The sequence below is a fragment of the Buceros rhinoceros genome, unplaced genomic scaffold, assembly GCF_000710305.1.
Source record: "Buceros rhinoceros silvestris isolate BGI_N320 unplaced genomic scaffold, ASM71030v1 scaffold1748, whole genome shotgun sequence".
Taxonomy (NCBI): Eukaryota; Metazoa; Chordata; class Aves; order Bucerotiformes; family Bucerotidae; genus Buceros; species Buceros rhinoceros.
In genome coordinates this window covers 72964-89902 of record NW_010428403.1, presented here as the reverse complement: position 1 = coordinate 89902, position 16939 = coordinate 72964, and positions in this window count along the sequence as shown.

The window sequence follows — 16939 nt, the reverse complement described above, 5'->3', positions numbered from 1 at the left end:
CTGAATGAAGTCAAGCAGAATATGTAATGATCAGTGTCATTTTTTACCATTATTACATGGGAGAAAATAACTCTTTGTTTACATTGCAGATTATTTGGGTTATGAATTAACTGCTAACGTGCAAAAATGAGGCATTTCTGAATATTATCAGAGATTATTCCTGACATAAGCTTTTGGTGTATTCAATTGTGGGCAGGGTTTTAACAACAGTCTTTTGCAAAGGAAAATAGAAAATTGAAGTTTAGCTGCCGAGCCCTCAAAATACAAGAGAAGTAATCTGAAATTTGACTTACTCTTATTTCAAATGAATAATTATTCATAAGAACCCACAAACAGAATTTGGAAAAACATTAAAGGCAAAAACCTCGCAGCATTTTCTCTTCCCCTTCCTGCCTACCCGATAAAAACTACTAATACTTCTGTGTGAACAACAGATTATCTGTGAACAACAAAGATGACGAAGAGTTTACTAACAGTGTCATCCTGTCTTGAAAATAAATCTGTTGTGGGCAAACCGTTGGGAGTTAGAGACCTTTCCCTCGTTTTGTTTAAATAAAGGAAGGGTTATCGTTCCCAAAACCTTAGCAGATAATTTGATTAGTTAGCGGAAACTGATACTGGGATCAGCTTAAGGGCACACATATTTATAGTAAAATGTAATTGGCAGAGAAAATAACTGTAGTATTAGGAATAGCACAAGTTATCCAGAGCATTGCTGTTCACATACATCTGCCCATCTACCAAAATGGACACGTTCGGTGATCAGCGGCTTAGCATATGCTGAAGCATCAAGTAGAGCAGCATAAATGCTAATGCTCAACTTCAGATGCGTGGTTGATAGTTACGTACTCAAAATCATTTGCCAGGGCAGTTTTTACACTTTACCTTGTCCTATAACAGATACGCTTAAGGTAAATCAGTATTGTATATGAAAAGTCACTTTACGGCAGTTTGAATAATGAAAGTGAGTGCAACGCTAACGTAACGATACATGATACAAAAGTCTGTCCTGACAGTTGCTTATGACTTTTCACCTTTTACATTAAGCAGGGTCTCATATTGTAATGTAAGTACTGTGCTGTCGGGCACTCTTGAACTCGGCTCCGTTCAGTAGTTAGGTTAGATTGCTCTTGTAATTTTGAGAGGGAATTTGGCGTTCGATCTTTTGCCTTCAAATTATCTCTTACTTAATTCCATGAAAAGTTTAAAAGGTATTTGCCCAGATTTCTCAGCTAAGTGTGCTGGCAAAATCTTTGTATCATTAAAAAAAAAAACCAACCCCACACAACCTGTAAGGGTAGACTGTAGCAGTTTGGGCTAAGAAGACTTTAACAGCTTACCTTTCAGTGACCTTTATTATTTTCATAAGGCTCTTGTTTTAAAGTTGTTTACAAATGTACTTTTATTTTTCTGTTAAACTATCTGGACTGTTCAGGAATTTTTTTATGTACTCTTTTGTCCAGTTAAAGCTGTTCCTCTAATAATGGAGGTAAAACATCTAGTTCTGTCGGGGCACTGCCTTCTCAGAAAGGGTAACAGGCTCTGCTTTTTGTTACAGTATGTGTTCTGTAAGATATTGTGTCATTGGAAGTATGCTTCTGTACACTGTGCAGTTCGGCCAAAAATGCTTTTTTTAGGCTTCTGGTTTTTTCTTTTCTGATAAGAAGTTGAAGATTGTGATTCAAAACTTGTATATAAAATGGTGAATGGTTTCATATGATCCAGGAGTGAGCAGTGTGGCTTTCTGCTACAGGGTTTTATTACGTTATCAGGAATCTAATTAATAAAAGTTGAGAGACTTCACAAACATGCAGTAATGCCCCAACACTTGCCAGGGCATCCTTGATCTCCAGTGGAATCCCGTACGGGGTGAGGCATAATCATCATACAGTTGTTCCCACTGCCACAAGAAAATTCTTCTGCTATTCGCTCTTCCCTCCCTGTGTGCAGAAGTAGGGTGTCGGATGAATAGTTCTACTCATAACTGAGTATCAAGTTTTTTTAAGAATGCCGCGTCTTTTATACAGATGTTCCACAAAATGATAAGTGCTCTTCTTTCATTTTTCAGTTTGGACAAATTTCATTCTCTGGAACTTCTCTATTTTGTTCATAATGGATTTTACTGCTTGAGAGTTGCTGTGGCCATACCACAGAGACAACCCCTTAACTGTCTCCTTGCCTGTGAAGAGCACAGAATAGTGCTTCAAATCTCTTCTGAGCTGCTTTGAACAACTTGGCCATTTCAGGTGCTCTGCTCAAACCTGCAGTAAAGTTTGAAAGGATAAGGACAAAAAAAGGTGCAGCACACTCAGCCCCTCAAAATACAGATTTCTCTGTGGTGAACTGATTGAAGAGGAGGATCCTACAAAGTAAGCCTATGTGCGTGTATACGTGCACGTATACACGCAGTTAAGTACTTGTGTATAGATGCAGAGAGCTGCATATATCAAATCAGAATTGATAGATGGCTTTTTATTTCCAAAATCTGAGTTTTCTGTACTTTGCTTTTTATTAAAATAAGTATATCACTGATGAGTGGTGCTCTAAACCTGTGAAGATCAAGTCTATAGAGAGAGATGAATACAGGTCTGTGCATGTGAGAGTGCATCAGTTATCTTCTGTGCCCATGTAACCCTTTTCTGCTACTTGCAGAGACCCTTCAGATTTCTCATCGCACTAGGGCAGATTTGCTACAAATGTTTTGACTTTGAACCTACATCCTCACTCTGGTCATGGAAGGGTACTTCGTGAAAGAGCAAAACTGAATTTAGACCAAGTACTTTAAATTTGTAATAATTGATAAAATACTGTCTTAAAATACTTAAGAGCATGGCTAATCCTAGGGCTTTAACCTAAACAAGCAATGATGAAAAAAAAGGGTTTTTTTCAGAGCTGTGTGCTTTGCACTAACTAGCTGAAAGTTTTAGACCCTCCAAAGGATGAAAGAGGCTTGTTTTCACATCATTACCATGCTTTGTCTATATCCTGCTTCTGACTTGGATAAAGGCAGCTACTCTTATGTTTGGGAACTGTTGCATTTCCTCGACGGAGAGGAACAAGTCGTTGCTTTATAAGAAGTTAGAAGCATATCCAGCCTTGTGAAGCAAAAGGCACTGGGAGAGGCAGACCCGGGAGCAGGTGGAGTGGAGCAACTGCCCCCATGGTGTGAGACCACAGCTCTTTGCCAGTGCTGGGGAAGGTGGGGGGTGACACAGTGCACACAGACCACGGATCCCTAGCAGTGTGCGGAGAGGGCTTTGGAGCAGGTGCGCGTAGGCTACTCCTCTGTGGTATTTAGGCAGAGGACCAAGGAGCGCATTTCGTTCATGTAACCTATGGGCTCAGCACGTGGGATGAGGCACAATTTTAGCTTATAGCAGAAAATCAGAAAACAGTCCCTAGTTGTAGGAGACTTGAAGATAAATGATGAGGTGGATGTGCTTAAGAGCTCTGTCTGGGTCTGTTCTCCTTTTTCGTGAGAAGCGGCAAGGTGGGCTTCACCTGCTGGGCTGCCTTTCAGCGATGAGCAAAGCCACCGTGACTCTCCTGGTAGCTCCTGCAGTGTGAAAAGAGGAGTGGTCAAAAACTGCTTAAGAAAAGGAGGAGACCTTTTTGCGTTGTTTGCCTTCAATGCAGCTTTGCTGGTGTCAATACAATATACGTTTAAGACTACTGAGAGTCCCTTCCAAAAACAGGCAAAGTTACAAAGGTTAAAGTTTCTGAGAGAGGGGATACATTGTCCTGTCATCTGAGGATGTCCGTATTTGCCAAGCCACTGCTGCAGAAGTGCTCCTGTGAACACCTTTGCTCTCTGAGGTCCTAGAAGAGCGTGCCTGTGCCCGTCACTGGGGGACTCCTTGAACAGCTGTCTTCAAAAAGTTAAACCTGGTACGTGCAAATCAGATTCTTATTAAAGTTTCTTACATCAGCGTAAGCAATGTGCCTAGAGCGTAGCTGGGAATTGTTCATGAGGTAGGAGGTGAAGCTAATTTAGCTTGTCCTCTGAGGGCTGCTTGGGGTCTGTGGGGCTGCCAGGCTCAAACTGCTTCTGTCAGTGAAGTGCTTGGATAGGACGTGAGAAGCAGAGATGGCACAAGGAGCCATTTCGGTCACCGCACCTGTGCTTCGCACCAGAGCACAGTGCCGTGGCTGCACGTTAAGCAGGCAAGAGCCACGCTGCTGTTCAGGTCTTTAGCCACCTCTCCAGGTGTCCTTGAGTGCTAGCAGACGCTGGGCTGTAGCAAAGTGTGAGGGTTAGGTCCATCTTTTTGCGCTCATCAAAAGCTCTAGGGACCAAGAGATGGCTGAGGAGGGATTTAGCTGTTTTGCGGGGGTTGGGCGAGAAACCAAGGCGGGGTCATTGAGCACACTGTATCCCCCATCTCTGGATCAGGGAAACATGCCGGCGCCTCAAGAGCACTAACCATGTGGTGAAACAAGTGGTGGTGGCTTGCATGGTTGCTTTCCTGAGTGCCCTGACTTTCAGACCTGGTAGGAGAAAGAGGAAGAAGCCTTCCTAACCCAGCTGGGGATCTGAGTGTGGCTGGCTTGTTGCTTGTTCTGCATATTATGGCATGCCCTGACACCCCCACCCCCCAAAAAGTGCTATAGGTCAAGCTAAGTTTTCAGTCTCAGCTGTTTTAATTCTAAGGTTTTAGGACCTTGTAACCTGCAACTCGTGAGCAAACCTCAGCCTTCACTGGCTTTGAGCAGGTACAGCTGAAAGGACTATTTCCTTCCAAGAATGGAAGGAGCCAGTGTTCACATGTGAGAGCTACCAGCAGCAGCAACTTCTTTTCTCCAAGTCAGTGACTTGAGCAAGATGGAGGGGTGGGTGAATTTGCCCCTCCATAAAGCATAAATGTTTATCTAACTACTCCTGGAGCAAGACCTAAGCAAGGCTAAGAACTGGATTGTTTTTTAATACAATCCTGTTTGCGATAAATCATGAAAGGTGGCTGAGACCCTTTCACAGTCACACCTACAGGCAGTATCGCACTCTTCGCTCTTTAACAAGCATCAGGCTCCCCAGATGGTACAGTCCGTGATCAGTAACAGTGCGGGGTGCAGGGATGGGAAGAGGGTATGTTCTTCCACATTTCCCAGGCAAGTCTCACTAATACCACAGCAGCAGCAGCAAGGGCCATGACTCTTGCGAATGGTTTACAGTGCTTAAGGTTTCTTCATCTGAACCGGCTGCTTGCACCAAAAGGCAGCATTTCTCATAATGATTTAGTCCCCCCTCCCAAAGAAATCATACTAGAATCAAATAAAAGGTAATTGATAAATTAATGTGTAAGAATCCTGAAGTTTAAGACCTGTCTGTGCTGGCGGTGTAATATAAAATTATGTGTAGTAGCCCTCTGTCAGCTGGTGCTGCCAGGTCTTTTTGCTTGCAGGATGAATGAGCTGAATGTTTAAAAAGTGCTTGAAAGAGGTTTAAAAGTGCTGACTGGTGATGTTCTGGTTCAGTGTCCCTCCCGCCTTGTAATGGACAAGTGTGTGGTAGCTCTAAAATATGCCTTAAATACAGAAGCGCTCAGGCAAGACATTTATTCATCTGTATTCAGGCCACCACATCAGCACTCTACATTATGAAATTTTTGCAAGATCATCACAATAGATTTCTCAAATCTCAATGCTATCAACTCCATTGTCTGCCCTATGGTCTAGCCTGAGTATGTCAAGAAATTGAACGCCACATCAGTGTCATTGCAGTCAGTTGCATAAAATATTGCTGTAACCGTGTGGCAATGAATTGCAGGCTATGCTCTTCACTTTCTAACTTGGCGTAAATACAAATCCCGTAAGAATCGGATGATGAACGCTAAGCACTTTGAGCTCTCCTGAACCTTTGTGATCCAGTGGCTGGTGTTTACTTGGACTAATATTCCCCGTGGTATCCGCTCAGGCCTAATGGTTGTTCTGTGAGTGATGATAATGCACTAATGCCGGCTCCCCTTTCATTCATCGCAGCAGAGTTCAAAAATTTCCAACATGGCTGTGAGCCGTGACTCTGGGGATCTTTTTTGTTTTGCTCTGAAGAGATGTGGGAATGAAAACTATGGTTTTTCTGTATTTTTAAGAGCTGTATTTATCAGTGTTGGAAAGCCTAACTCAATATATCCGGCTAGTAGCAAACGGAAGAGGTTCCTGTTGCTGAGAGCTTGAAGACACTCAGCCTCTATAACAAGGATCAGGATTGTAGGGGAATGGTACAGTCTCTACTTGGTATATGGCTAATCTTCTAATACTGACCATTTTCTCAGAGCTCAGCCTTGGCAGGTAACTGGAGGGGTGGTAGAAGTATTCAAAAAGATTCTTTCTCCCACTTGCTTTACAGGCAAGGGAGAGATATATTCATCCACGGTAATTCAACCTGTGAGCCTAATTTAGGCTCCTGAGGTGGATGATGCAGAACATACATCTCTCTGCCTTGCAGATGACTTGAGATAACTCTCAGATGCCTCTAGCATTTGTAAATACCCCAAGAACTAACCATTTGTTAGCATCTGCCAATGAGGAAACCCGGAGGTGACAGCTACACCCATTTTGACCCACCTGTTGTGTTTGTGCTGCTGAACATGTTCTGGACCTTAAAGTCGAGCCAGAGTGAGTAGCATAACTTGCCCAGCTGTTTGGAACAAGGCTGATGTTAGACATATCCCTGGAATTAGTAGTATCGAGAACAGCACAGGCCGTATGTACCCTTGTTGTGCCGGAAGGCAGGCTGCACGAGGTCCTGTGGTACAAGAAGACTTCTAGCCACCACAACTCTTCACCTCGAAGAGAAGCAGGGGTGTTGTGGCGGTGCTTTTGCAATGTGAATGTCTATAATCTAGGCTAACGTTGCCTGTTCACTCTGTGTTTGCTTCCCAGCAGACATGAGTCATTGTCAACTTCTACTAAATAAACCAGTGACCCAGAGATGAAAGGCTCTGTATCCAAATTGTTTTCATTAATTGCCCTGTGGGGCAAGGATAGATTTAATTTCAAGGACGGGAATATTAACCTGAATTCCTTTCCTTAATTGAGTGTGGAGAAACAAGAAGCGTAAGCAAGGGAAGCAGAGAACAAGGACATGGGTCATTAACACCGTCATCTGGTCTCACAGACAGCAGCGTCTTGTAGAAAATGTCATCGCAGCAACCAGGAGGCAGCAGCTTGTTTGGCAACGTATAGAGCGGAGGTAATAAGAAATTTTACAGCACTGACTGGATTTTTCACCAGTATTTAGATGCACGACTTTTAGCACAGGCATGTAATGACAAACCAATAACCCAGCCCATCGTGCCACAATTCATAGGGTAAAAACACCGGGAAAATGCTGCAGAACAGCCTCCAGGGGTAACGCTGGCCCCATGGGAAGCCTGTAAGGGAAAAAGATGAGGCCATTAGGGCTGCTTTTATTACTGATACATAACATTTGCAGAGTTTTTTTTACCTGAAAGCTTCAAATCACTTTTCAAAAAGCATGATTATAGGAAAATAGAGGCTCAGGAGAGAGTAGCTGACCTTCCAGAAGGTCCATGCCTATTTTGGGAATAAGATTCACGTTTCCTGCCTGTCCATCCAGTAATTCGTGTAGTGGGCTCCAGTGATGCTCTCCCTGATGAAATACCAGTTGAGCAGCACAGTTCAGTAGAGGTTTCCTGGATCGAGCTTGGCTAGAGAGTACATTCTGGTACTTTTTAAAATTTATTTTTAACTGCTTTTTGTGGCTAGTCAGACTGGTATAAATGGAAGCGCACCGATTACAAACCAGGTCAGCTGTTGTTGTGAAAGTGGGATAGCAGTGAATGAATGGGTGCGTCTTTTGGATATGCGTAGCAGGGTGATGAAATTACATCTTCATATGAGATGTGTCTCCTACGTATAAAAGGCTTTAATAAAAGACCATGGGTTTGGGGCTTGCTACAAACTAGTTGACTCTGTTAATCTTGCTCAGGGGTATAATTAATGAAATAGAACAATCTAGGAGACAACTTTCTGGTAATGCTCTAAAGAACTTTATAATTCAGGGAGAGAGTAAAATATTCTAAACCAAACACATTGTTAATTATTAAAAATTCTTGAAAAGCATTTGAAAGTTACAGTGTCTTTTTTTCGTTGGAATAAGAGGTCAGCAGAGATCTGTGTTATGCACTTCACTTCCTTACAAGTGCCTGCGCTTAATTACATTAAAATGCTCTGCAGTTAGGAAGGAATGTGCCTAACGCTGTATCTCCACAGTGCAGTGCTCCTAAGAAGAAAGAACTTCTCACCAAGCTCAAATTCTTTCTTTTCTACTGTTTAGAACCCAGGAAATGCAGGATCATCTTCCTTTAATGAATCCAGCAGTGACTGCAAAGCCTTAGATAAAAATGCGTTACTTTCTTGTGACACCAGTGAGAGAGCAAACAAAAATAAAGTGTTTCACTTTTATCTGGAGAAAACTTGTCAGGCTCCACAAATAGCGAATTTTGCTAGTCTCTTGGCTTAGCTGAGGTACTCTTGCCTCCCTGGAGGCCCATCATTTTGAGAGAACTGTAGCCTACTTGCCTTGAGAAACCAGGCCAAATTCTCTTTACTTTAAAAAAATTACTGCCAGAGTTTCTTGCCATAATCCAGAAAATACAGCTGAATTCAGGAGAGTACAGCCAAAACCCAGCACGCTATAGACCGGCTCTGTGTTTGCTCTCACTGTGCCATTGTTGTGTCAGCTTGTCGCTCGCTGGGAAAATCACCTTTCTGAGTCTTGCAGAAATTTGAGTCTCGCAGGTGTATCTTGGGGTGCTGTTAACCCCTGGGGACTCTTGCCCAGACCCGGGCAGAGAGCCAGCCAAGGCCAATGCCTGTCCAGTGGGGCATGCCCAAGATCTGTGCCAGCAATACCCTGAATTATGAATTCAGCGATCAGTCAATTTTTCGATCAGTGGCTTCTTCACGCCCAGCTCAAGTTTATTTTTCCTGTATTTTTCATCGCAGTCATCCTCTACTTGTAATCTCTTTGTAAGACTGGACGTGTGCACAGATGGGTTTCAAATTATGTAATTAATCATTGGCTGTATTTGCCGATGTGTAGAAATAAATGTCTGGAAATAAATGCATAATGGACACAAATTAGCCTCTAAATTCAAGAAAAGTGAAAAAGAAAAATGTGTTGTTCCTCTTTATATTGTGCATTCTAGGAGACAAACACAGTATATTTTGACTATGTAAGGGGTAAAAAATACATGTCGTTTTTCTGCAAAATTTCTCAGTGTCAGATTTGCAGTAGCCAAGACACAGCATTGACACTGGATCTGCAAGAAGCCACGATGAATTTAAAACCTGCCAGGGGTTCTTTTGAGCTATGTTGCTCACAGAGCCCTTGTGCAGCTCCACTCCATAACTGCCATGAGACCCTGAATAAAGATCTGGCAACAGAAAAATGGTGCCAGATAGCCCTCATGATCTCTTCTGTGCCAGGCAATTTCCCTTGCATTCACATGTCAGAGCACTGAGGACTTCATACTAACTAAGACTTCTGGTTTGCAGTTTCCCACAGAGCAGTGAATTTTGTTCTGCTGAAAGCTGTGATATGCAAAAATACCATTTTTTTTTCTTCCCTTGCCCCCGGAGGAATATCACTTTGAAGAAGCAGATTTGGTCTGCAGAGGTTGCTGGGCAGGCCTGGTAACTTAAAAATTTGATTGCCAATGAGCAAGTCTTCAGTTGTGTGCACGCTTCATGTTGATGTGGTGGCCTGAGACTGCTCCTGAGCTGATTAAAACACACTCAGTAGTCAGCTGGTGGTGCTGAAAGAGGCTTTACAGCTTGGTGGAGGTGGGAACTGTGGTGATTTCCTCTTTCTGGTCTGGAATTGTTGGGAAGGAACATCACATGGGATTAGACATTGTTAATAATTGAAGAGCAAAGAGGATGCTTGGATAGAGGCTGGGGTTTGCGGCCGCTGCAAAGAGCCTACATAAAACCTAGGCTGAGCTCGATGATGGCCGAACAGGCTTGGCCACAAAAGAGAAGTTGGATTATAGTTAAGAAGTAATCTTAGAAGTATCTGAAATCAGCCCTTATTTATTTTTAATAGGATTTTCCACATTTAAAAATAAATAACACCACAGTAGCAAAGTCACCAGGTTCATTACTAGAGTAGCCTTTGAAATGACTCAAATGGCCAAAGGATGCTTGCGGTATTTGCAACTGCCACCAAAGAGCAAAAGGACAAGTGCAGGACTCTCCTGCCCTCGGTGGTGGTGACTGCCCTGGGTAAGCCCTGGTGTAAGCATCATATCCTGAAAGGATTCAAGAAGTGCTTGCTCGAGTCCAGCTTCTGTTTCAGCAGCTCACAGGGCTCTTTCGTGTGGCATTGGCACCACTCTCATCCTCCTCCTCCTACCTGGCATAAAAGGTGCAGACAAATCACTTAGAGATGAGCCATCTCTGTGTTTAACTACACGTTCCTCTGACTAATTTTCTGCAGCAGGTCAACCTTTCTAAACTTCTTGGTGATTTACCTGAGCGTGACAGAAAGGAAAACGAGGTGTGGTGTGGATTTCCTTCTGCTTAATAAGCATGTAGTCTCACAGTCACCTATGGAAACTGGAAGGGTGGAAAAGTTAATTTTCCTCTTCTCATTGCAATTTAAAGAAAGTAAATGGAAACTGTTTTGGTGGCTCGACAGTCTTATTTTAAATTAAAATTATCCATTGAGTAGATTTCCACTTACTCTAGCAGAGCTCTGGTGACTTACATCAGTTAAGATTCAGCTCATCGTTTCCTTTAAAGCGACTTACATCATTCTGTGGTTATGAGCACTCTACAGAGTGTTTAAGCTGCATTTCTAAAGAGAGGAAACCCTCAACAAGCCTCGTGTTGCAAATACAAGTTTGATATTTAATACCGAGAACTTTATTATTTTTAAATGAGACAAAGGCTCTTAAATCATTGGGATGTATAAAATTTTTATCAAAGACACATGGGGGAGTTTTGTGTTTGTATTGAAACCCCAGAGCTGCTGCATTTTAGTATTTGGGGGTCCCTTTGCCCACACCCCCATTATTCATGAGGTTAGGAGGAACCTCCCCATTGGGAAGGAAATTTTCTGGACTGATGCTCAGTGCTGTGGCACCTTTCGAATGTGATCGGCTGAGATGATGTTTCTCTGGTTTACTCCTAAAGGAAGATGTAGCTGAGGCTTTGTGGGAGAACCCTCTCCGTTCCTTCCATGAACCTGTGCTGAAGCAGGTAGGAAACATTAAGCAATCCATTACCTTAAAAGAAAGACTGTTTAAACCAGAATGCCTGGAAGCACCTTAACTCTAGACAACTGGAAATCATTTTCTAAAACCTCTTATTCAGTCAGAATCATTTAGTTCTTTGAAATGTAGGCCATTTCCAACTCATTTTCTACAACAAATGGGACCAGCTCAGTCTGTTCTTCACAATTTAGTAATTTAAAAGGACATAACTGAATTTTATTTTAATGGTAATTGCAAACTCATGCAGAAAATGTAAATGCACACTTCTCGATTAGCTTGCAGCATAAACCATGGCTTCTATTAATGTATTCCAATTTGTAATTCTTTGCACAGTATGAGATTTGAAAGCTGTGATTAAAATTAATTAGGTTAAGTAAAGTTTATCCCCCCTGAGCACTGCTATTTGAGGAGCGAAACAGTAAAACACTAGCTACATCTGGCACCACAGGAGGCTGAAGTACCACGAGGAGCAGCAGCACTGCTTTTTCGGAAGAGTTGCAGGCTGCGTTTTTGGCGTACCTTAAGCACCATGTATGCTTTCGTACCAGCAGATTGGGAGCTGTTAGGTTACTCTTTGCCTCTTGTAAATGCTCTGGAGCTACAGCATCTGTAAGAGCATCTGACAAACCAATCTTTGTAATACAGTGGATGACGTTGACTTGCAAGTGGCTTCATCCCTCCGTGGCTAAAGCATTGGAGTGCTGCCCCACCACCGTGGGAAAGAAGTCTCACAAGTTCAAGAGGCAACAGAAGTGTCTTGAGGGAGGTCCTGGAATTTGTGCTTGCTAGTTTGTTTGGTTGTTGTTGTTTGAGTTTTGGCCAAATCCTTTTTAAAGGATTTTTTTTTTCCCAAAGAGGGAATATTTGGGTAAAAAGAAATATAAGTGTTGGGAACATTAAGCTTGCCGGGATGGAAAGGCCTTTTTGAAAGGAAAGACAGTAATGCTCTGACCTCCCCTCTGCAATCCAGAGACCAGGACACTGGCTGGAAACAGGGCGTGACTTACCTGCGTGCTGCGTTTTACACGCTCTGATGTCTGTCGCTTCAGAAGTGGCAGCCAATACCCCAAAATCTGGTCTTTTGCCATTCTCTGTTCCTTCAGAGCAACTAATTGACTAACTGAGCAATATTTCATCAGGTGAAGCCTTTTGCAATGAGCGTCTTTCACAGCCGAACTCTCTTGTATTAGTTACTAGCAATTGAATACGCTTGACCCGATAACCAGATTTCTGCTGGAAGCAGGAAGGTATTTTTGGACACTGATGCCATTTGGTGACCCCAGATGGAGCCTTCATGCCTTTCTGATGAAGGCAGGCTGTTCCTGTCAGAGGAAGGTAAAGGCACTGTGCCGAATGACACCTCTTGAAAATGTTTTGCCCTGCTGGTGATTGCTCCATTTGCCTTCTCTTCCAGCCAGATTTCACTGTGAACTGCTCCCAGCAGAGCCCTCACTGCTCCCCTGAGCCATGCTCCTATGCGCAGAGCTCCTCTGTGCTTGGGTGGTTACCAGGACATACCTCAGAAATTCAGTCGGGAGAGCGTGGAATGGTCAGAGATGTAATCTGGGCAGGGAGAACGAAGCATCCCTGCAGAGAACAAAGCAGTATGGGCTTAGCCCACAGCACTCACCAGACACCCCAGCACGCAGCAGAGGGACGCACTGACATAGGGATGGCCCTCAAGTTAAACCAGTTCAAAACTGGATTAAAACCTTTAGAGGAATTAAAAAATTGAAATCTAAAGCACACTCCAGGTCTGCAGTGAAGCCCAGGAGGAAGTTTTCACGTAACTATCTCTGACAGTGCCGTGTCAGGAAAGAAACAGAAATTAACTGTCCAATATGAACAAGCACAGCGGTACACGAGTTGCAGTGCCTTTCTCACCCATACGGCTCTACTGTCTCACCTCATATTTAATTGGCAGAAAGCTCAATCCCAGTGGAAGCACGAGACCAAACTGCTGTGTGTGGCGGAGGAACCACCGCAGGCTGGCACCCGAGGCAAAACTACTCGTTTCTATTTCTTTAGTGTGAGAGTTGAAACAAAAGAAATGGGAAATCCCATTAAAATGAAAATTTACACTTTATTTAGGCTTTATGCTGCGTCCCTGACAGTAATTTCTGAACAAGAATTTCTTGCTGTCTGTAGTCTTTCTGGGTTAGAAGGCAAGAGCAGGGAAGATGGAGTCATGCCATCCTTTAACTATGCAGCTGCCTGAGCCGATTAAAGTACTGCCATTGGAGAGGTAAGTGAAAGGGACTGAAAAAACAGAAGACTTTGCAATACTCTGTAAAGCCACAGGCTTCGCAAGGTGTTTCATAATTTCTCAGGCTCGGGAGGAAGTTCAGCAATCCCCGGGTCTGTCATCGTTTTAACTCGGGCCATGGAGTTACACCCAGTAATTTCTGTTGCGGGCCTCTAATTTACCGGAGCTACGGCTGCGTGCTTGAGCGAAATGGCAGGAAGAACATGGGAAATGTTCTTGGCAGTAAGTCCTTACTGAGGAACACCAGGAGGCTACAGATCGCAGTGGACGCGATGCCTCTGAGCCAAGTTTGGCAGGAGGGCTGGCAATGCAGCGGCGGGAGGGCGTCAGCTGGCTGGGTCCTGCCTGCCCTGTTTGAAGGACACCCATCCAACCGAGCGCCCAGGGTCTCGCTGCTCCTCCCGTCCTTCGGGCTGCTGTCACAGGACCAGAGCAGCTCGGAGTCTTGCACTGGGACAGCCACAAGGAAGAGGCCCTACATAAACTAGAAGCCTCTTAACTTGCTAGGTACAAAGACCTTACATTTTTAGATATCATGGTCAATCCCACTCCTTCGAGCTGTCCCTTTTCCTCCTTCACCTCTCTCAGCACAGCACTGATACCGTAACTGATTCCTCGTCCTGTCCATCTGCCCTCCTCAGCCCCGCTGCACATACACAAGCCAAGCAGCATGGGTTTGCTTGTTTATTGAAGGAGTCTGAGCGCAGTGGGAGGAAAAGGCATGATAATTGCAGAAAAAGTAGACGAACAGGACGCACCGGCTGGCAGTACTGGCAGCGTGTAGGTGACTGGTCGGAGCAGCGTGTGATTAAGGTTAACGCTGGGAAAAAGAGAAGCAGCCTATTTACAAGGGGCTTTGGCAGCTGTGAAAAATACATAGGAGAGCGAAAAGCGATGGCCAGCATGGGACTTTGGTGAGAAGGGTGTCCACTCCCCAGCATTCATTCACCCGTTCATACCCTATTTTAGGGAGCGTGAGAATGGCCGCTCTGAGCCATTGCGAAGGTCTCCCAGCCCTTCCAGCCTGTCTTTGTGGACGCTTAGAGAAGCAGGGCATAGATGCTGAGATCTTTCTACTGGCAAAGTGTCCTGGCCTTGGGTGAATAGTTTGGGTTTCTCTTGAGCTGGAAGTTGCAACATAAATCATATTCCGTAAATCTGCGTAGCTGCTGAGGGACAAAATGAAACCAACTGAGAAGCATCTTGAAAACTGAGATCTTTCTATACAACACTTACCCTAGAGGGATTCCTTTTGCCGTGTACCTACAGAAGTTGACATGTCATCAAGAATTAGGTATAAAAGCCTTCTGAGGCTAATTTTCTAATTCCTCCATAGTGCAACATTGACTCAATAATTACATCTTTTCAGAGGTTTGCCCAGCATACTTCAAACAAGCTTCCTCTCCTTCCCTACAGAGGTGACAACAATCTAGTAGACCATTCGGTAATCAGTATGTAGCAAGTTAGGAGTTGTTAGGACAAGCCTGGCCATTTGCTCTCTGAGTTTGGGACAACCAGCCCAGTCTTCCCATAGGTCATGCAGGGGAGCTTGGCAAGAACTGACTGGGCTTCTGGAAAGTCTTTTTGCTGACCAGAAGTGGAAAAAAAGCAGTGGTGGAATTGTCGTGGAATTACCAGCAAAAGTACACAGAACAGGTGAGAGAGAAGAGCTCTGCCTCGCAGATTTTGGTAGGAGATTGTTGTTGTAAGACATGGGTTTCCTACTAGGAGGGGCCATTCATGCATTCCCAGTCCAGAGACTGGGAGCATTACAGAGTCAGGTCACAAGTTGGTGAGGTGACCTCTAACCTGCTGCCCTGCCCAGTCTGCTTAGATGGGCTTTTGCTGCAAGCACTTTGAAATTCGTTTTCGTTCTCTTTTTTTTTCCTTTTTGCTTTATCCCTGAATGCCCTGTTCTGGGGAAAAGACAATCCTCCAAATACTAGATCTGAAGAAAGGACATGATTGGCTGCCATGCGGTAGCCGTGTAAACTCTCACTGACCTGCATGGGGGCATGGTCCCAAAGCACTGGATTAGTGAGGTTACTCTGCACATGGGACTTGGCGTAAGGAGAGGCTAATATGTTTCTGCTGGCCTGGCAAAAATTCGTAACAAATCTGCAATGCTGCTTCAAAGGTCACCGTAAACAATTCAGTGCGCTCGTTAGTGTCTACACCCTGCAAATGTTTAAACCACAAGAAACCGCAAACCGCAAGAAACCTGTGAACTGAATAAACAGCTGCTGCTCCACGCTCAAAATCAAGTGTACAAGATCCTGCTAACAGACGGGCATTTGCATTGCAAAAGCAGATTTCGTATTACCAGTATCTATGTCACAATTAGGCTATAGCTGAGCTTTCAGGTGTTTAAATGAATTCGTGATAATACACTCAAGAAAATTATTGCTTCCATAAAAGAAAGAAGAAGAAGAAGAGGAAGAAGCAGCAGCAGCTCTAAAATGTCAAAAGATGAAGCAGTACAGGATGTGGATGTATTAACAACTCAGGTAAATGGGACTCATTAGCGACAATATTTCATACAGTACGATCTAAGGTATGCACATACAAAAAAGCTCCCTGGGGTTTTTGTAGTGCATGAGCTCTCTAGGTCTCCCCCCAGGTTGCTGCCTGAACTGTTTTAACACAGCAATTCAGTGTGTAAATCTAGCTGTCCTCACACTGAAGAAAACACCACCCTTGGAGCTCCGGCCCTTGAACGTGCTCTTGTTACTGCATACAGGGCAAGCAAAGAGGAACAGCCACCGGGTCACATCCAGCCTGTCCCTGAGAGCGGCCGCTGGGGGATGCTTAGGGAGCCATGTCAGAAACACAGCAGGGACGAGGTGATCTTCCTCCCACCTCACAGTTACCTGGGGCTTGGGGATCTCTGAAGAAAGCATGAAGGGTCTGAAGCTCCTTGGGGGGGTCTTTCCGCCATGAGTTTATCTCAGTGCTTCCCCAAGTCGGTTACACCCTTCTGCCAGGCATGGTGAGGAAGGGCAGGTCTCACAGCAGGTTCAGAGCCGTGCCAGTACGGTCCTTGCTTGCTGAGAGGGAAGGACGAGAGCGCTGTTCAAGCGAGGACTGGTGGTGTCTTCTGGCCCGTGAGTCGTTCGTCAGAACAGTTTTGATCGTGCTGATTACAGCCACCTTAGTAAATAAAATGGGCCTGAGACTACTTCTGAGGTCTGACGCCCACCTGCTCACGCCACACAAGTAACGCCGTGCGGCTGCCGCAGGCTGTTCGGAGTAGTCCCGCGCTGTGTCTCAGCACTGAGGAGAGAGCACTGGTGTGCCAGGACCTTGCTAATTAACTGCACGGACAATGACGTGCCGCTGCTCAGGCCTTTCCCCTCGGCCTGCCGAGTTTTGTGACAGAAGCATGGCTGTTGTGTCTGAGCTTCACAGAAGGAGAGGCCAAATCCCCAGAATT